This window comes from Leptosomus discolor, chromosome 1 (assembly GCF_034619465.1).
Source record: "Leptosomus discolor isolate bLepDis1 chromosome 1, bLepDis1.hap2, whole genome shotgun sequence".
NCBI classification, from domain to species: domain Eukaryota; kingdom Metazoa; phylum Chordata; class Aves; order Leptosomiformes; family Leptosomidae; genus Leptosomus; species Leptosomus discolor.
Window position 1 is genome coordinate 197,627,728 of NC_141391.1, and position 21,545 is coordinate 197,649,272.

Consider the following 21,545-nt stretch of genomic DNA (forward strand, 5'->3'; position numbering starts at 1 on the left):
GGGACATGAAAGCAGCCATAGGGAAGAGGAAGTTAATGTCTGGAACAAATACTGTGGGAAAAAGCCTATTGAGTAAGTTTTCAGTACAGTCACAGTGTTTTGAATTATGCTTCTTCACGTTGAAACCAAATTCCAAACATGGTGACTTATTGCCTCACTACAATGAATGTTGGGGTGGAGATTCCTTTGGCTCACACTATTCTGCTAACATTGCCATATTTAGCTGGGGATGGAGGAAGAAATACAAGCCTGCAAGAAAAAAAATAATTAAAAAAAAAAAATGACTGTGTTTGTAGAATTTCCAGCATAGACTTAAGCCAGAAAATACTTGAAGATTTATAGGAAATATTGTCTGAGTGAGGTGTCTAGCATGATTTCCATGACTCTGAGTGAATTAATTTGAATACTAATCCAAATCAGGTCTGCAAACCTTTTGTCAAGTGCCTCTGTGATTATAAATCTGATTAGAATGCTACATCTATGCTTTAAATATTAATTACTAGCATTCAGTAATTGTGTGCTACAATGAAAGAAAAAAATGGACAGTGTCCAAAATGGTGAGTGGCTGTATTCCTATCCAGTAATCAGCAGCAGCCTAATAAGAGGTAGATTTGTTTGCAAAGCCTGACACCAACTTAGAATTGAAATCTGTTCCAAAAATGGGGTTCTGAAAACGTTTCTCTTCAAATCAGATTTTCTGTCTTGTTCCTTAGAAACTTTGTCCCTCACTGTATAATTAACTCACCACTAAAAACCTCTAAAAGAAAATTGATTGATATCTTCTCTCCTGTGATACTGAAGCATCGTTCCAGAGTAACAATACTAAGTCTCAATAAACAATCACTATTATTCATATCATTGCTTGGAGTTGGTCAGAAGTCATGGAAAGAGAAGTTCAATTTACAGGTGTGTGGAATAGCTTGGTGAAAGGAATATATGCGTTTAGAGCCTGGCTCAAAAAAAAAAAAAAAAAAAAAAGTGCTGCTGTTAAATAACTTTTAGGGTGGGGAACAAAATCAGATTAAGTTCCATTACTCTGTCCCAAGGCTGGAGATCCCAAATCCTAAATCACTCCTGGCAAGCCATCAGCGCAAGAAAACCTTCTGCGTAGAAATTGCTAGATAGTCTGGGGACTTCCAAGTGGCATTTGGCATTTTACATTTGTTGTAGCAGGAGCACTGCACTACAGATAGCCCAACCCAAAACATACAGAAAATCACATAACATTTTCACTGTTGTTGTAGGTTGTAGTTTTAAGATACAACCTGAAGTTGTACATCAGAACACAGAGATTGTTATTATTGTACAAATATAGTATGCACTACTTAGGAGTGGCCTATTCTTAAACTTTATGGTTATTTTAGTCTAATATAAATAGCAAAAGATATAAGTGTTTACAAATGAGACTTTGCTACCATATCCTTGTCAATCAATGTCTTGCCAGCTTCCTGGAGGGAAACTCAGTGACGCAGGTCTTTATTCACTGGAAGGCCTGTGTGTTTATTTGCAAACAAAACATTTGCATGTGATCTGAAGCCTATGATTTGCCTACAGTATGTTGTCATCCCAACCATGTTTGTTAACACCAGACTGAACAAATCGGAGGGAGTACAAATGTCAAAAGTTCAATGGCAGATTGAAAGCCTGGGTGTGTCTAAAGTATTCACTATTGTTTATCAACAAAGTCACATATAATAGCATGGCATCCTTTGTGCCTATACAGCAAATAAAGATGGAAAGTAAACAATAATTGCTCTACTTATACATGGTGAGCTTGTTAAGACTCCAGGACAAATTGTTGCTTTCTTTTCCTCTGTAATAAGAGAAGTTTTGCAATATTTTTTCTGATTTTTATGAATGCTTGTGTTCTACTACTTAAACTTTATATTGTGGAGTCACTCCTTTTTTAGGATTTAAGATTTTCTTCTCCTTCATCCTGTGAAGAACAGGCAGTATCACATTGCCTGAAGGATCTTACAGATAAAAGCATTAGTTTGCTAAGCCACTTTACCTGCTCCCTTCTTTCATTCAGTTCTTTTAAATGTCACTCCCCTCACAGTCCATGTGTAACCCAGACTATGCATTTTACAACTGCTGGTTTTCAGCAATTGCTGCTCTTGCCATTCTATACTAGCACAAACTCTCCTACCGAACATTTGAGAAGAACCTCTCTTACAAACAAACAGCTATGAAAAAGGACTGAAAAAAACCACAGCTCGCATTTTCATGAAAACAGCCAGGCAAAGGACATTGATCTTGCTCTGGCAAGGAGCTCTTGTGGTATAGCTCATATCAGCCTCACTCCTGTGTTGGCATAAGAAAATTACTGGTGATAAAGGGCACATACCTCAATCTTCACAGTACCTTAGTATTCATGGCTACTGTACAACTAAAAGCCATTTCGGGCCCTGAAGACTACTATCAGTTAAGTTGTTCAAATTCAGGGTCAGTAGACTGGATCAAGGCACTAACAATACTCTGACAAGGATCACGTGTGGAACAGCTAACTATGTTTAACACCTAACTGGGGCTTCAGGTTTCTTGGATGAAGGACCTCATCAACATACCAACAGAAGACATTGACTACAGTTGGATTTCAGGTACGATTTGTGAAGCACCACACCTGGAAATAGTATAGCTATGTCAATGAAGCAGTCAGCCTAAAATAATCTTCTCAGCTACTTAACCATTGTAAGAAAAATAATGCAGTACAGCACTGCACTAACATAGCTATATTGCTCCTGGGACCCTCTGCAGGGAGCTGTACTGTGTCATAAAGACATGGCAGCTACTTTAAAGTAGTTCAAGTATCTCTCATGTGCTTAAGCGTTCTGAGGCATACAGATTCTCAGACTGCAGACACAGTGGTTGATCCATGCCACAGTGGGATTTGTGGAAGTAAGGAGATAAAGTCAGTTAGAACTCTACAGTGAAAGAAAACTCTTCAAGTCTGAAATGTCTTGGCAGCTTCAGCTCAGTAGCACACAAGATATATTGTGATTTTGGAAACACCCTGTTTCTGTTCCTGCATTTAAGTCAAAAGTTGCAGTGATAAACAAAAGTAACAGCTACATTCAGGATGCTATATATTCTGCAGACTTTGAATTTTGAATTTTCTTCCCTCACCAATCTTTTGCTGAAGCATCACACTGCAGTACAGAAACTTGTATTTAACCAGTAAAAGTCATTCTAGTGGAGAAAATAGGAAGAAAGGATGAACCAGAGAGAAGCATGTCTTCCCAAACCTCCTGTTCTGTACCATCCCTCATATCAGATCTAATCTAACTCAACCTAACTAAAGCAATGGATTCGAAAGATGGGTTCCACAAGGAGAGAAATATTTCTAACTGTGGTATTGTATTACTTTAACTTACCTTTTGCATTGCAACATCTTGAGGGTCCAACAGAGGATGGAGGTCATTGACTTTTTCCTATGTTTATATACAGTAAGACAAAGGTTTTGACTATATCTTTAGACACAACTGAGTAACAAGGGAGAATTTTGGAAGTCTGCAGAAAAAAAGGAATTATGGGGATAAATACAGATAGGAACAAAATCTAGAGAAACAGGAACATGTAATCACCTGTATCTTAGGCAAAGATTCTCATTACACAGCTAGTCTAAAGAAATGGGACTGCCATGGTGTCACCCCACCACCTCCTCTAGCCATCTCCAAAGAGAATCCAGATGCTACAATTGCATGTGCAGTGTTACTTTGACTGTTCAGATGTTACTGTTCTAGTGATAAATCTGATCTGGCCCCACTTGGTCTGAACTTTTTACTAGAGAAATACTATTGGATTTCGGTGCAGAGCAGGAGCTAAACTTAGTTTTGTCCTTGTCAGTAGCATCGTCAAAATAGCTTGGCACCTCATATTAAAAAAAAAAAAAAAAAAAAAAAAAAAAAGTGTCTATGGAGCTTAGGTACTTGTGGTGAGCTAGCAAATTAATAAGGAATTGCAGGACTGACACTTTGAGTTTGAGAGCCTAGTTCGCCATTCTGCCCTTGAAGCTTTAACTTATTCTCCTTATATTGGACCTGGACCTACATCTTCAAGTTCTCTTCAAATTGTTTCTGCTAATAAGTTTTTATATTATTCTTGTTTCTTGCTCCCTGTTTCCTGATGACCCTTTCTCTCCCATCTCCTTTATTCATTTTTCTGCTGACAGAATAATTCTCAGGCCTTGCAGCCTGAAAGAGGTTTTTTGAGGACTTGAAAAGATCCATCTTCAATTTTGCTAGGCAATGAAACTATAGACACACACATGTGGAGAACTGCTGGATCCTCTTTTATCCTTTTAGCCATGAAGTCAATTTATATAGATCGATCAGATCCTTTAGTAAATTATTGCTATGCTATATGTTTGAACAGAAGTAATTTTCATCCTGTATCTTCTTACAGATCCTTCTGACAGGACCTCCTTTTATCTAGACTGCCTATTTTAAAATAATTATAATTGCCTGGAAATTAATATATCTTTCTTATGAAGTTATTATTCTTAACATTTCCAGAATGAAAACCATATCTACTCTAAGTTCTACTTCTGTACTTGCCCACATTTCAGATTCAGGCCAAATCAAAGGCAAGTCTAAGAATGAATTGAAAAACCTCTACATGTGTTTTTTGTTTGAATGAAATATATAATAAATTCTCATGAAGTCTACTTTAGCTTCCACTGTCAGAGTCAATGAGTGAAAAAACATGAGGGGAGAGAAACAGGCACATAGTTTTGATTTTTCAGTTTATATATCTACCTACATTAAAGCTCAACAGCTACTGTGGCTGTCCAACACTAGTAGTGCGACAGTCTCTAAAGCACACAGAGATCGTATCCAGAGAACATCAGCCGGTGTCACTCTCATTGTTTTTTCCTACCTGAACTAAAGGAAACATGAACATTCCTACCTGGAATACTGCATCCAGCTCTGGAGCACCCAACACAAGAAAGACATGGAGCTGTTGGAGCGAGTCCAAAGGAGGGCTACCAAGAAGGTCAGAGAGTTGGAACAGCTTTCCTACAAAGGCAGGCTGAGAGAGTTGGGCTTGTTCAGCCTGGAAAAGAGAAGGCTCCAGGGAGACCTTCTAGTGGCCTTCCAGTACCTGAAGGGGGCCTACAAGAAGGTTGGGGAGGGACTTTTTACAAGGGCCTGCAGCAATAGGACGAGGGGTAATGGTTGGAAGCTGGGAGAGGGCAGCTCTCCCAGAAAAGTTCTCCACCCTGAGGGTGATGAGACACTGGAACAGGTTGCCTAAGGAAACTGTGGATGCTGCATCCCTGGAAGTGTTCTAGACCAGTCTGGCTGGAGCCCTGAGCAACCTGGTGTAGTGAAAGGTGTCCCTGTCATGGCAGGGGGGTTGGAAAGAGATAATCTTTGAGGTCCCTTCCAACCCAAACCATTCTATGATTCTATGAAATGATTCTGTGAAGGGAAAATGAAATGGAGCAGTTGTGGGTAGATACTGAGTTTAAGCTACTAAATAAGGAATGTCTCCATGTCCCTGTGGGTAGGTGGTTGGCCAGACTATGTTCCAAATTCCATGCCAAGAGAGCTATAGCTATGTGCCATACTTGTATTCTTATTCCTATGACAGAGGGCTTCATGCAGTAGGCACTGGAAATGACGGCCTACTCTAATAGTGCATTCTTTGGAATTGTAAGGGAAAGGCCCTGTGATGCATGTAATATTTGCCTTTATCACTGTCTGTTTAATGTCTTATAACGGGTACTGCAATAAGAATAATGTTATGCAAATGAATAAAAATCAGGAAAATTTAAAAGAAAGCTTTTGTTTGTCATGAAACCATGAAGTTAACCAGCAGCTGACTCACAAGGTATATCTACGTTACTGAGTGATGTAGTGCAAACACAGAAGGATTTCGTTCACTGCAATCTGCTGCAGTTTAGGACCACACGTCCACTTCATGTCTTTGCTGGCATTGAAGTTCCCACTAGTTACACTCACCCAGTCCTCACCTTCCATGTAAAGAACATGAAACACAAAAGGACCTTGCATCCATAGCAAGGGTGGTAGTCACTGTCTTACGCTGTGCCTGAAACCTTGGATTCAAAATGGGGAAAAGCACTTTAATCATGGCAGTGGTGTCCTCAGGGACATATCTCGAGACTAGATGTATAGATATAAAGCAAATATGCACCAAAAAGAGGAACCCATCCTGTGCACTGAGCAACTAATGTATACGCATCCATTATATCCATCACCTGCAACAGGCACTGTTTGTCCTGCTCATACAGGGAAACTACAGTCTAGTGTTGAATGGAAATGCTGTCAGAGGCTATATTCACTGTACTGTAGGCGTGGCCTAAAGATGTTATATGTGGTAGAAGTTGAATGTTACAGAAAAACCAAATGTTTAGGGCTTTCTAGAGACTACAACCTCTAACTCATTTGTGGTTTTAGAGGTAAGAAAAAAAAAGCTATTGAGTTGCTCTAGGTATAGTTGCGGATTAAGGGGTGCCTTAGTGCAGGCATTTGGACTTGCTGATGTCTTGAGATTCAGTGCTAGATCTAGTATCAATTCTCTGAAAACCTCAACTGCAGTATGAATGCATTCTGTCAGTCTGCATATCCCCTGGGGAAATTTAGACATCAAACTGTTCCTGCAGTTGTCCTTCACTGGAATTTCTCTCACACCGTTCTGTTTGAGGCTTGGTGTAATATGATGCTCATTAGAATCCATTTTCCTTCCCTTGCTGTCCAATTTTCAGTCACACCAGAGCTATTCTTCCTGTATTTTCTGTGCCAGTTTTATCTCATCATTTTATAAATTAAACTCTTTTTCTAACTGATGTCAAATGTTCTTTTTTATTTTCCATATGCAACAAAAAAAATCTTTCTTGACATTTTTCTGCTCTCAGGAAGCTCCAGGTTATTCTCAGCACTTTTGTAGGGTGATGCAATTTGAAGCTTGTAGAAAACAAACTGCCACTGGGCTCACACCATAACTGCATCTTTGGGTTGTCAGAAATCAAGATCATCCCAGCTGTCATACATTTCAATGCAATGTGTAACAAATCTCATTTTGTTAATATTTGCACTAGATCTGAGTGCAAAGGAATCATTAAGTCCCTAATTAACTTGTCTAATGAAAGTCAGCACAGCCTAATTGGGACTTCTTGGGCTTATTGCTGGTTTTTTGTTTGTTGGTTTGTTGTTTTTTTTTCCCCCCATGTCATTGGGATTACTTGTTGAATGTAGTAATATGTTCTGTAAATAATGGTGACATGATCGGGACATCGTGAATGGAATATTTATGTCAGAGACCTCTGATGATGCCAAATATCCCATAGATTTGTCTTTTAATCTGCTGCAACAGCACTGACATGAAAAGGACCATGTCTGCAGAAGCACAAAGGAATTCTTATGGCTGAAGTAAATTACATTTTTATGGTTTTAATCTTGGTAAATAAAAGATTATAGGGGACTAATTTTTTGTTATATATTGAATAACAAACTAAAATCTAATTAAAAACAATTAGCCCATTTCATAGCATCAAGTAACTCTTTTCTTTTAACTCTGGATTTGGCAATGTTAGCTTACAGAGGTGACAGACACCAACAATGTAAAGGGAAACATAACCTCCCATATGATTAAAAACTTTAATATCTTGTGTAAATGTCCACTTAGAAAGGGACTTTTGTAATAAAATACCACCATAAATCAATCTCTGGGTTACACAAGTAAAACAGGGAGAAGAACAATGTGTGGCAGAAAATAATTTCTGCAGAAAGATGATTTTTACTGACCTTGGTAGTGAACTCGACTAATGAAAATGTAAAAAAAAAAATACTGTTGATCTGTGAACTACAATATTACTAACATTATAAATTTTTTTTTTAACTGAAAAATCCACACTTCAGGTGGCTACAAACTTGCTTTGCTCAGAGCAATTGTTCTCTCATCTGGAACTTAATCTTTTTCCTGTGTTTCTTTAGTGCATCACACATCATCATGGAAAATCCCTCTTACTTATTATCCTCATTGCTCCTTTAACAAGAGCATCTTCCATTGGAAATCTGACACTTGGAGGGGCAGAGAGAGGCAATTAAAGAGTGAGAGAGTAATTACAGGAGGAGAAAAGGTTATTGCACATACTACTAAATGTAAAGTAGAGACACTACTGTAAGACATCGTTGCAATAACGCAAGGGCTAATGCATTTTCAAAACAGCCACCAAATACTTCTCACTCTTTGACTCAGTGTAATTATGCTGAAAATGAGTACAGAATAAAGAATTTTGATACTCAGTTGTGAGAAGCATTCATGAAAACCTATATTCTCCCTTCCAATTGAAGTTCCATTTCCTGCCAGATGAACCATGAAGTGGTAACAGCTTGGGGCAACATTTTTGATGTGAGAGCTCTCCTAGAAACAAGGCTTTGAGAGAGAGTGACAACCAGAGAGACCAAAACAGAGGAGTATACAACGAGAACTGATATAATAAAGGACATATTTTGTTAGAAGATTTAAAAAAATATTTAAAAGGAGTTAATATATTACACAAATAAGCTGATTGATTGCATTGCAGTGCAGTTAAGCAATCTGAAGAGTGCCAGATCAGTATTCTCATTCTATAATGGCCATGATAACTCATCATATTTGCTTTCCTACTTGTAATCATATTTTATTTTCTTTACCAGAATTCTACAAGTAATTGCTGGTGGCATATAGACTAAGTCACAGATGTTAGAACAAAAGATGAAACAAGTACACTGAATGTACATTTTGCATTTACACCCAACAAAGGTTGTCAGCTGTTCCTTCCTTGCAGCTGCTTAAAGGTCTTTCTGTCCTCTCCCACTGGAACAACTATCTGTTGAGAGACTGAAATGCAACAATGCTCTTCTTAATAATTTCATTCTGTTTAATTGTAGTTAACGTCAAGTGTAACAATCAGAAAATATGTGATATTAACTGTATGGAGTATTTTTCCCAAGTGCAGTTTTCATGAGGCTGGTAAAAGACTTCTACATTGAAAAACTAGTCTGACAAATGTCTATTTGTCACATCAATCCATCAGAATCTACAGGAGGATTTATCCAAGTGGTGGCTAGGGTTAAGTGAAGCCTTTCCTTCCATCTGTACCAAAAAAAGGATCAAAGAGGCAATTTATAATGCTGTTGTTATGTTTTGAAATTTCACTAATAAGATGTATGTAAACATAAATTAGTTAATTGTTAGTCAGGAAAAAATGCAGAATAGATGTTTCCAGGACATTCCCTGACAGTCATTAATCACTAAAATATGGTGTTTTGCTTAATGGGTACCGAGTTCAACAGAAACACTTCCATTTATCTCCCTGTCACTTTCTACAGCAATTGTCCCTTCCAGCAGAGCTCCTACTGGCTGCACATGAGCCAGGATTTCTGTCCCAGTGGAACAGCTGTGGAAAGGGCCCAGTGCAGAGATACTCAAGCACCATGACAGAGTTGTCTCCAGACCCACATATTGGGTCCATATCCTTGCTCTTCTGGCCTGGCTGAAATCATCCTAGAAAATGCATAGCCATCAGCTAAGTATCCCTGGCAAATACGGTACTGATGTTACGTGTGGTGATGAGACTGTGGCTGTTAGTAACTCCACCATCCTGTTCACAGTATGTCTATGCACAATAATTCAAGCAGGACTCTGTCTTGCAGGTGAGTTCAGGTTTCCACAATGCAGAGGTAGCTCTGGAGTCCCCAGCGGTGGCTTCATCATGCCAGGCATATCTGCTTGCCTTGTCTAGTGGCACTGTTCCTCTGGGATTATTAATTAGCAAACTAGCTTCTAGAAAAAGAAATCTATTCAGTGGCGAACCTTGCCTCACTTTATATTTGGGGGTGAAGTGACAACTAGAATTGTATCTTCAGTTGTGGCACTGCAGACTTCCATTTAAATTAAGTCAATAGGAGATTTAACTGTGACAGGACCTCAGGGCTTTACACATAAAGTATATGACAAGCAATTTAGAAATCAGTCTTAGTTCACCCCTGAAAACTGTTACTTTAAAATCAACAGTCTTGAGAGAAAGATAGTTTTTTAAATCCAAAGTTTATATTAAACTTTCAAAATAAAACACTAGACAGCAATGAACATTGATTTACAGTTTAATGACAGCATCATAATCAGAATACTGAACTAAAACCCCTTATACAATAGTCAATAATTTCACTGAGAATAGACTGGCAGTAGGAAAGAGCTGGCCTGATTATGTGAGATACCAGATTGCTTCTGTTGTGACAGAGAACCTGTAAATAAGTTTGCAGAGCCCTAAACTAAGAAATTCAAGGTTTCCCTCATCCTTGATACAAACTTTAATAGTAACACGTTCCCAAGCTTTTTCTCAGTCACTCAGTGACTCCTGCCATAATATGAAGTGAATACTGATTGATGAGCTTTGCAGTGAAATCACATGGTGTCAAAAGAGGGAAAACGCACATTTACACTAGAATGGAATACTGAATCACTGATTTTCAGCTGGATACTGACAGTGTGACACAAATTACAACAATTTTTTTGCATTCATAGGCAGCAGATAAAGAGGACTGGGGAACTTTAGACACCCAATCCCTGTTGAAAGAACACTAAAGTTACAAGATTAACGCCTCATTCTGAGTTATCATTTTCTTTGGAGGTTTCTTTTGCTTTTCAGGGTTTTTTTAGCCCCACAGAATTTCAGTAACTTCCAGACTAGATGTGCATATTAATTTGTATGACATCGTAAATTCTTCTTATGCAGTATTTGCCAGAATGTATGAGGAGAAAAAGTAGTTATTCGTCTAAAAATTCTCTAGGGTGATTTTATTTTTTGTCAGGCAAATTTCACCCATTTTTGCATTGGCATATTCTTCATGCACAGATTTAGAAATTCAGTGTGTTGCTGCTGTTGCTATTGTTTTTCATTGTTTGACAAGTATGTTGTTTGAACACATTTCAGCATTTTGATATCAAAATATATAACCTATCTAAAATATTGTCTTCCTAAAAATATGGGGTGAGTTCTCGATGGCCAGCTGTCAGGCACCAACCCAACTGCTCACTCACTCCCACTCCTCAACACGACAGGAGAAGGAAAATAGGATGAAAAAAAGCTTGTGGATCAAGATGAAGGCAGGAAGATCACTCATCAACTACCATGATGGGCAAAACAGACTAGACTTGGGGAAAGTTAGTTTAATTTATTGCCAATTAATAACAGAGTTGGATAGTGAGAAAAGAAAGAAACTAAACCACCTTCCTCCCATCATCCCCCTTTTTCCCAAGATCAACTTCACTTCTTCATTCCCAGCCTTACTGCCTCCCCCTTGACTGCCATGTGACGCATGGAGAGTGAGGGTTTGTGTTCAATCCATAACACTCCTCTCTGCTGATCTTTCCTTCTCACACTTTTCCCCTGCTCTAGCATGGATCCTCTCCATGGGCTGCAGTTTCTGCAGGGAATACCCACCTGCTCCAACATGGGGTCCTCCATGGGCTGCAGTGTGGATGCCTGGTCCATCATGGTCTCCTTCATGGGCTGCAGGGAAATACCTCCTACTCCACACTGGTCTCTCCACAGGCTGCAGGGGAATTTCTGCTCCAGCACCTGGAGCACCTCTTCCTCCTCCTCCTTTTCTGACCTTGATGCTCGCAGGGCAGTTTCTCATACCTTTCTTTCCTCACTGTCCTCTGCTGTGCAGAGGCTGGAACTGACTGTGTCCGGCATAGGGCAGCCCCAACCTCTCCTCACAAAGTCCAACCCTGCAGCTCCCCACTACCAAAACTTTGACACGGACATCTGGTAAAAAATAATATTCACCTTCAGGGTGAACTCAATGTTTAGTCTGATGATTTAGAGAATAGAGTCTGTAGAGTCATTGTCGTGCTGCTCTTCCTCAGAAGCACAGAAGGGTATGCAAAAAGGTGTCAGGGAAAAATAGCACTAGATTTTGTTATATGCCAGGGGAGATTTAGATTGGACATTAGGAAAAATTTCTTCATTGAAAGAGTTGTCGAACATTGGAACAGGCTGCCCAGGGAAGTGGTGGAGTCACCATCACTGGAGCTGTTCAAAAAATGTGCTGATGTAGCACTTGTAGACATGGTTTAGTGGGCATGGTGTTTTTAGGTCAACAGTTGGACTTTATGATCTCAGAGGTCTATTCCAGCCTAATGATTCTATGATTCTATGTCCCCCATGAAGTCAGCAGGATAAGATACTCTGGAAAACAACTGACACAACATAGATCTTCATGGCTAGTACAACAATGAACTCTGCCACATTTTTAACCTTAAGAGGAGTAACAGTCACACACCATAAGAAGCAAGACTAACAGAGGAAGGGAAGGAAAACCTTAAGTAACCAAAAGCCTTATATCCTTCAGACCATTTGACCAAAAGAAGTCTCTTTATTGACTCACCTAAAATACATGCACAGAGGAGAGCAGGTTTTGATATGTTTCATAGCTCTTTGCTGAGTTTGTTTGCTTTTCTATCTGACTGTTGAGTTCATCCTAAAACACACTTTTTATTAGAGTATTTGAATTCTAGGAAGTTTCATTTTCTCTCACAAGTTAGACTCAAAGGAATGGTTGTCTAGACTGGGTAAAAGACCACAAACTATGTAAGTGAACACTAGCTGAAACTGTCTCATTCCTGCATGTGGCCAGCCCTGGGCTGGGAGTGGTGTAGCCATCCCTGGGCTGGGAGTGGAGTAGCCATCCCACTCTCTAGGCACTCTAACCAAAATCCTTCTGGGTGCTTGGGAAGGTACTCAGAACTAACTTAGACCACCTGTGAAGTCTCCACAGGGCTGAAGCAGCAGATGATAGGCAAATGAAAGTAAACTATGTGCCATAGCTTACCTATCTCTGTCCTGTCTCCAAATCAAGTAGAAGCAGACTGGGGTCTGAACTAAGGGTCAAAGTAAGACCAGACTTTCTTTCCCTTGAGATTAGATTTATATCCTGTCAACTGAACCCCAAAACTTAAAATGCAGCATAAATGCAGCCAGGAAACTATTTAGATACTGGTTTGGATGCTCTAGTAAAGAACACAGACCAAAGAGATGTCTCCCACAAACCATGTTGTTTACATGTCTGATGAACACCTGGCTGATGCTTGATGACCGTGAACAAGAACTCACTTCAGAGGATGGAGGCAACTGTGAGAATGATGTTTTAGATGCATGGCTGCTTCTTTTTTATTTTTTTCACTGCCTGATCAGATAAGTGTAACTCCAGTGAGGAAGTGGTGGTCATCAAATCAAGAAAAAGATGGGACCACTGCATGACATCAGGATGGATTTGGCCATCTGAAAATAGTAGAGCAGTTTTAACTTCTTCATTTCCAAGCCAGTTGAGGCAGATATTCCTGAGGCAACACTACCAGAGACAAAAAGAAAAAGATTTTGTTATAATCTCAGGTATCTTATGTGCATTAGAGCCTGGTCTCTAGACTGAGAAATTGGGGAACATAGTCTGTCACTGCAATGCTGGTTATGCTGGTACATAACAGAAGGACCATCAGCGCAGGCACAGGACAACTTGTCTCTGCTGTGTGCTTAAGCCAGAGTAGATTCCGGGAGCAGTCCAAACACATTAATTTTTTGCCAAATCTAGTCATATGAATTTGGTGCTTCTGCTGCTGGTAGAACATAATAAACTGTGTTACCTAGAACGTATTTTTTGAAATGTTGCTTTATTCACTTCAAGTGCATTTCTGTTAATCATGAAACTATTTATTCTAGTCTGGAAACCTATATCCATGAGCGACATTAATAAAAAGAAAAGAAAAAAATAATTTCCACAGAAAAATCGTGTAAAGAAAATTAAAATAATGTAATTGAAACAAATAAAAGCTTTTTAACATGCAATAATTTTTCTCACTTTACTCTCAGTTGTACACTGACTCAAAATTATTTTGCATTAAACTGCTTTGTTTATACTTGTTTCTCACAGAGTTTTTCCTCACCCCTCACTGCCATCCTGTGTTCTGCCCTTTCCCAGAGGCATGCTACCTTGGCTGAGGGGCTCAGCCGTGCCCTGCGGTAGGTGGGTTGGAGCAGGCTGGGACCGTCTGTGCCCAGCAAGAGGTAGCCCCGGCTGCTCCTCACAGGGGCTGCCCTGCAGCCGCCACTGCCAGCACCCAGGCACTGACACCCAGCGTAACGACAACGTAGGGACAGTGAAGAGCCAGAAGGCAGCTCTGGTCTGGGTGGTGACTCCCCCAGCGATTTCTGCATTCACAAGGGAAAGCTCACTTGTGGAGACTGGGCAGTGACAGCAAGTTCTGATGAATTTCTGGACATGCTGGTCCAATACCAGATACCATACTGCTCACAGTTGTTATAGTCTCCCCACCAAAGCAGTATGTCTTGATTTTACTGCTTTATCTTTGGGTAGGATACACATATATGGTGGGGCGTTACATTTTATACCACCAATGCTTTCTTCTGTCAGAAGAGGGTAATACTGGTGAGCTGCTCACAACAACTCCAAACATGCAAAATCGTCTTTTCTGATGATGATATATTAATGAGATGATTTAATACGACAGAACGGGGACACCTCATCTGACAGATAAAAGACTGATTATATCTGTTTCAGACTGTTCCTACTGAAAAATTGGAAGATGATATTTTAGATAAGCCCATATATGAAAAATAATTTACTTGTCTGTTCTAACAGAAAGTGAGCATGAGTGATCAATTACTCTTGGTAATACAGAAATATGTTAATCTTTGAAGAATCTGCATCAACACCCCCCCCCCCCCTTCCCTTATTCTAACTAATTACTAGTGTAATTTCTCAGAATTTATTTATATAACTATGAAGTCACACTTTCTTCCAGTAACATCTCAATATTTGGAGATAAGTGTCAAAACAGAATAAAGACTTGAAGACGGTTTTACAGGTGAATAATTTCTTTCCTTCTTAATGCTCACAGTTATTGAAGAAAACAACCAAAACTATCTTGTTATTTAACACAAAGCACAATAACCCTTAATAAATAAACTAGATAAAATAATATAGCACTCAAAACATGGGTAGGTAAAGTTTGCTTCGAAATGCCAGGATCCTCTTCTTTAAAACTCAGGAAAAAATTATCTTGGGACTCTTGGGTCCTCAATTTTCTTACTTCCCTGACCTTTACATGCTTTGTCTTGGGTCTCCATCTGGGAAAGCATTTAAACACTTCCTTGTTCTTAATTTTTGGATCATTTTTAAGTCATGAAAGGCAACAGATCTGAAGAATATACTGCAAGGTGAGATCAGCAACATTCATAAAAAAAAAGGGGAAAAGTAAAGAGAACCTGGACTTTCCGCTCATTAAGTCTAGACCCCATCAGTTTCAGATACCACTGGATGACAATCCCTGTCATGTGTATGTCTCCATCTTAAAAGCAGTGAGACTACGTAACTCAATGGATGCAGCTGAGGACTGCTTTGGGAATTCTCTATTCTCCAACACCTAAGAATGTTTCTTTAATTTCCACCACTAAAAAGGAGAGCGGGGAAAAGCACTCAGAAATTATTTTGTATGGATAATAAATACACAAAGAAGATATTTATCTACTCTCTAGGTGACAGTTGAACTACAAAAACAAGCCCATTAAATACATAAATTAGAAAGACAATTTTGTTGCCAGCCTTTTTCTCCTCTGACCATCATTTTCTGCCTCATTTATTTTAATTCTCTTAGAAATGACAGAGTCTTGAGAAATCTTGAGAAATCTGAGAGGCAAAAATTTATTCACCTGTCCCAAAAGGAAGAGTATTCTCTTTTTCCCTCTCTGCATCATACCATCCCTTCCCACTCCCTGGGAAGATATCCATCTTTTCCACTCAACCAACGTTTAGAGGGAAACTTGTCTATTAGGAGGAAGGGATAATATTCTTGAACATTTTTATCACAGAGGTCATGACTGGGTATTTAGCAAAATTACAAAAACATCACTAGTGAAAAATGTCAGGAAAAAAGAAAGTATCATCTGGAAAAAGCACAATTACAGAGTCCAAAATAAGTAGGAAATATGCATCACAACACGTATCATGGAAATATGTATCCTAAAGTAATCATAGAAAAACTTTGGGGGATAGGAAGTTCTACTTATTTGTTCTAGACAACTGTAATTCTTTTTGGCTTTCTGTCCTCTTCACAGATGAGTGTGAAAGGAAAAGACAGATTTGCCCCGAACTCAAACTGTTTGGATAGACCCATATTGCTCGGAAAGCTCAGTCTCCAAACCAAACATACATGCGGAGTGCTGTACCTTGCACCCCCAGGCTTGCTGTCAAGAGATCCTGCAGACTGCCTACTGGCAATCTCCTAGGGTGTGACTCATGGCATGCTAACTGCTCTCCACATCCTACCAGTTTGGTTTTTAGGGTGGCCTTGGGGTCACTGCCAGCAAGCAATCTGTGCATTCCCTAGGCAAGCTATGAAACCTGTTTTGAAGAACCAGACAAAAGAACATTGAAACACAATTGACTACTGCAAGTGGTAATTAATAAGAGCACAGGGACCTGGGTAAAGCTTCAATTTCAGACAATTTCAGAACAGTTGCATCTCCAAGGCTAAGTGTTCAGGAGGCAGCTGTAGCCAAATACATAGTTGATCATTACAGAAAGAGGGAGGCCCTCCTCCCATTCCTCCTCCTCTGCAAGTTTCTGCTGCTTACTCTAATCTCATCTGATCACACTGTAAGCTAGTTCAACTATAGTTGAGTAGCAGCCAGGGCAGGGACATGGTTATGTGAGAGTCCGAGCTGGCATGAAGGAAGGAATATGTGGCTGAGACCAGAGCCAATAGAAAGGAAGTGCAGCAGAGGATGAGCGCAGGGGAAAAGGAGGGAGAATATCTGAGGAGATTGCCTGCTAACTGTTGGAATAGTTCAGCTGTCTCATGAAAACATGCCTATAAAGTGACTCCAACAGCATGTTTCACTGCATCTTGGGTATGTTAATTCCAGACCTGTGGCAGTTTTAGACCACAGGTATGTTTTAAAGCCCTGACATTTATCAATATTTGGCAACATTTCCTTTATTCTTTTATTTTGGAAATGAAACCTAAGAGGTGAACATCTTTTATGTTGCTTCACAATTTTCTCTTAGCATTTTTTTCCATGCCTGCTGGATTTTGTTGCAGTACCTGGTGGTAAAGAGCCATAAACCATGTAAATTTAATCTAGTGTTTGTTTGCTTGATAGCATCTTGCTACTTCCTCCCTGAGCTACCAGGCAATTCCATTGAACTGTAGTATTTTCAAACCTCTCTTACATACGATCCTGATGTCTGCAAAGAACCCAAATAAATAAATTTTGGGACTCGCAAAAGGAAGAATGCAAATTGGACATTCCCCTTTTTCCTTCTCCCTGACTTAAATCTGTATTGCTAGTTTTTCTTCTTTTTCCTCCTGATTTCTCCCCTTCTTTATCTTTATTTGCACTTCACATATGGAAACATTGGCATAGAAAGAAACTTGCTTGGTTACCAGCATTTTGTCCAACCTATCTTCAACCTACATTAATACAGATGTAAACGTGATTTTTCCCTGTTGGTCCATTGGGAATCTGGATGGTTGATTTTGTTGTTTGTAGGAGATGCAATCCTTTCTCTATACAGAAAAGCTAATGAAAACATAAAATATTCATATTGCATCCCTAATTGTATAATAAAATGAAACGTGCAGTTATAGTTGAAAACCTCCAGTCTAATTAGCAGTAGCCTAGTAAATGCTTAAGTGAAACATAGAATGTTTAGTGCTACCCAGCTAAAACTCTGTTTCCCCATCCAATTGTATTAACAATTACACTATTAAGATAATGTGAAAAAAATACGAAACATATCTGCAAATACATATTCTTATCATAGATATCTAAATATCAACTAAGGGGTACCTTTTATTATTTCTACTCTGCATTCTTTGGTGGTGGTGTTTATTTGTGGCTTTTTTTTTTTTTTTTTTTTTTTCTTTTAAGTGCTACTGTTTAATTTAACATCAGGCAGTATTATTTTTTATGTATTGGAAACATAGTAAAGAATATAGTTGGAAAAGTCTATTTCAGCTTTTAATTTACTCTGTAGCCCCAGAAAAATAATCCCAAGTTTATCCTGTGAATCTAGTTGAACAAACAGTCTTTGAACAAACAAATCACAAACATAATGAAGTTTTTCATTTTCCTTTTCCAAAATCTCTGCTGAAACATCAGTATCTGGTTTCTGGGAAATACTTCTTCTGGGAGAGATAGGAAGGAAAGGAACAAAGTGAGTCTGTTAACAACAGCTTCCGTGGAAGAGCCAGCAATGTAAAACTGAAACCATGCTTACCCATTTTCTCAAAGGTTACACATGGTTTCAGATTAATAAAAACATCCTGTAGCAACAATGCAAAAACCTCTTAAATACCATAGGTAGAAAAATGAAGGAGTGTGTTTGAACAACCAAAACACCTCCAAACTAAATAAACAGAATTAATTTCCTTTTTTTTCTTTTTTTTCTTTTTTTTTTCTTTCCACATATTAACTAATTTAATGACTATTGGAGCAAACATTGGATAAAAATTTGCCCTTTGCCCAGGGTTTTCTACAAGTGCCTATTACAGCGATTCTTTACTCTTTCTCAAAAGCTGCAGATATCAACCACTGAAACAAACAAAAAGAATCTGATGTAACACCCAATAATGTTATTTCTTTTCATTGTAATGTTTCAATAAAATGCTTCATAAATATACAAGATAATTGCCTCCACTGTTTATCATTAAAACCAACAATAATACTGATATTATGATGTCATAGAGGTAGTATTTTCTTTTTTTTATCATTCTGGAGCACTTTTTTAGTTCATTTGGAAGGTTTCAGGTGCAATTGTATCAAGTCAAATGTTAGCACTCTTTGTAACTGTTGACATTTCCCTTCCCTTTCTGCTCTTATACAAACTGCAAACTTTAATTATGCAATCCGAGTAAGCTGATTGAAATTTAATATTGTCAATTTATTGACATGCCTTTCAAATTTGTTTCCCTTTTTCACGCACTGTGGACAACTGTATCTCAGTGTTGAATTATTTATTTGTAATCAGCAGTTGCTTGACGTGGAAATGGTGTACCACTTTATCTAAATGAACAAAGAACAGATTGATGAGGAAGTACATTTACGTAATGAGCATTTAATCTATACCTTTGAGAAATGCTTTAAGACTACTTTATCTAAAAATCATAGTGAACATGACACTCACATTTTTTTTTCCATTACTTTAAAGTCTGGGTAAAATTCTGTGTCACTTGCGCACTAGATTGAAAATAAAATATTGATTTTTCTCTCTCTAGAGTTTCCACAGGTGCTTTCCCTGCTTCTTCTTCGTCACACAGAACCTACATGCGTATTAGATTTGAAGCTTTACATACCATAGATAAACACTGAATTCCACTACAGGATAAAGTACTTAATTCAATACACACAAATCCTCTGCAGGACAACTGTTTTATGATAGGTTGTTGACAGAGGTCATATTTCATTGAATTGCCTTTTCAGTTAGTTTCAGAAGGAATAACAAAGTTTGGCAATTGTTTAGTCTTCATTTTGTACACATTTATGTGATGATAATACCCCATAACAAAGAAAAAAATGTTATAAAAAGAAGCTACCACACAATAATCAATAATCAAGTTGAGGCCACTAGGAGACTTCTACTGAAAGCCAAAGCTAATATTCCTGTTATAATTCAAATTCACACCAACTGCAGTGGCAGTTTTACCTTCGAGGTTTAATCAGATTAGAAGGTCATGAATGAGCCATATGACAAAGGCCACTTGGATGTTTAATTGTTTAAGAATCCCTACATTTGAAGCTAATGTTCATTGCAGATGAACAGGAAGAAGGTTATGAGACAGACACTATAAAAATGTGTTGAAAATGTAGAAAATGTAGCCAGGGATTGACTGTATGCTCCACTATGTGCAGACTAGTCTACAGGACTCTTAGAAGCCAGGAAAACCTCAGTAAGAAGCAGCTACCCTCATCTGTGCCTGCTTTACACCAGGGTGACATCAGTCCTGGTCAGGGAAACAAGAAACGATTCTCTAAAAGAAGCATTAGCAGGATGTTTAGAACACTAATTCAGGATGCAGCTGAGCCAAGGTGATGACTGCCTTAATCAGGTGAGAAAGGTACTAGGACTGGGAAGGACATCTAGCTAAACTGCCACACACATGGTCAAGGTCTCTGTGTTCCTCTCTACGGGTTTCAGCTCATTCTAAATATAAATATAAAATAAGACAAATCTATTTCCTGCTCAAAGTAGCTGTTTGCCTTTACTGTCTATAAGAGTGGCCTAAGGTGATCACCTCAGGTTCAGGTGTAGACATTGTGGACTTTTACACATGGTATTATAAATCTCACAGAAAGTCTTAATAAAGCTGAATCTTCCCAAGGGAAAAAAAAGAATATTGAACAGTTACTGTGCAGTTCAAGTTGGTCAGGGCCGTTCGTTATGTTCTTCATCTCTTTGTGTCTATGGAGAGCAGTCCCTCCGTTTCTGGCAGTGCAGCTATCTTGATATCATAAGGGAATATCTCACCTCATGCATCCAAAAGTCACATCTGCCTACAGTATCTTTCATCTAACTGAATTTCTATTATCTTCTGTCATGGCTGGGCCTCTCTTTTCCATCATTTCCAGCTGTTAGGACCCAAAATGATCATAAAAGTATTACTGATAGCCATTGTTAACTGTAATCTCAATACTGCATTTCTAGTCCTAAAGTTCATCTCTTTTTTAAGCTGCTCTCAGCTTTATGTCATCAGTAGCTACTCTTACTTTTGAGCTGAAGGGTTGACAGCTGCAATCACATGGCATTCTGCATTTATGTGCATGGAGGCACATATGCCCCAAACCTATTATCAAACCATATTTTTTTTGGAAAAAGACCTATCTAGAAACTAATCCCTTCAGAAGTCTGTCTCCCTTTCATTATTCACTGTAGGAAAATATACACTTTTCTCATCAATCTAATTCTCTTTGCTTTGTCCAAGAGGACTCCAGTCAGATTGCAACTCACACTGTTTCAGTTAACAGGTACATATTTGTTCCTTGACTTCACAGCGCTCAGAATAAGTTTTCAAATTAGTCTAGCAGTGCCTAAAGAAACACTTAAGGAGAAAATAACCACTCCCAGTTCTTCTGCTTAGTAATGTTCTACTTTGCAGTACAAATTTTACAGTAAAATGAAGCACATATACTTCAAAAGATAAATCATACCTTAAAAATCATATCTCAAAAGGTATATCAGCATCATATCTTAATCCCACGTAAATCTATTTTTCTATGCAAAAACCAGTAAAATACAGTAATACTGTACATTTTCATATTACATTTGTCCAGCTGCTGACTGGGCATAAACTTTATTTTAAAGATAAATTTCTAAACAACCGATAAATATCTAATATGTACTTAGCATGTGTTAATAAATGATTCTGTTAAAAAGATGACTGCAGAATTTGACAGGTGACTTTATCATTTGTAGCCATAGACAGCAAGTAAATATAATACATTTTACTGAGGT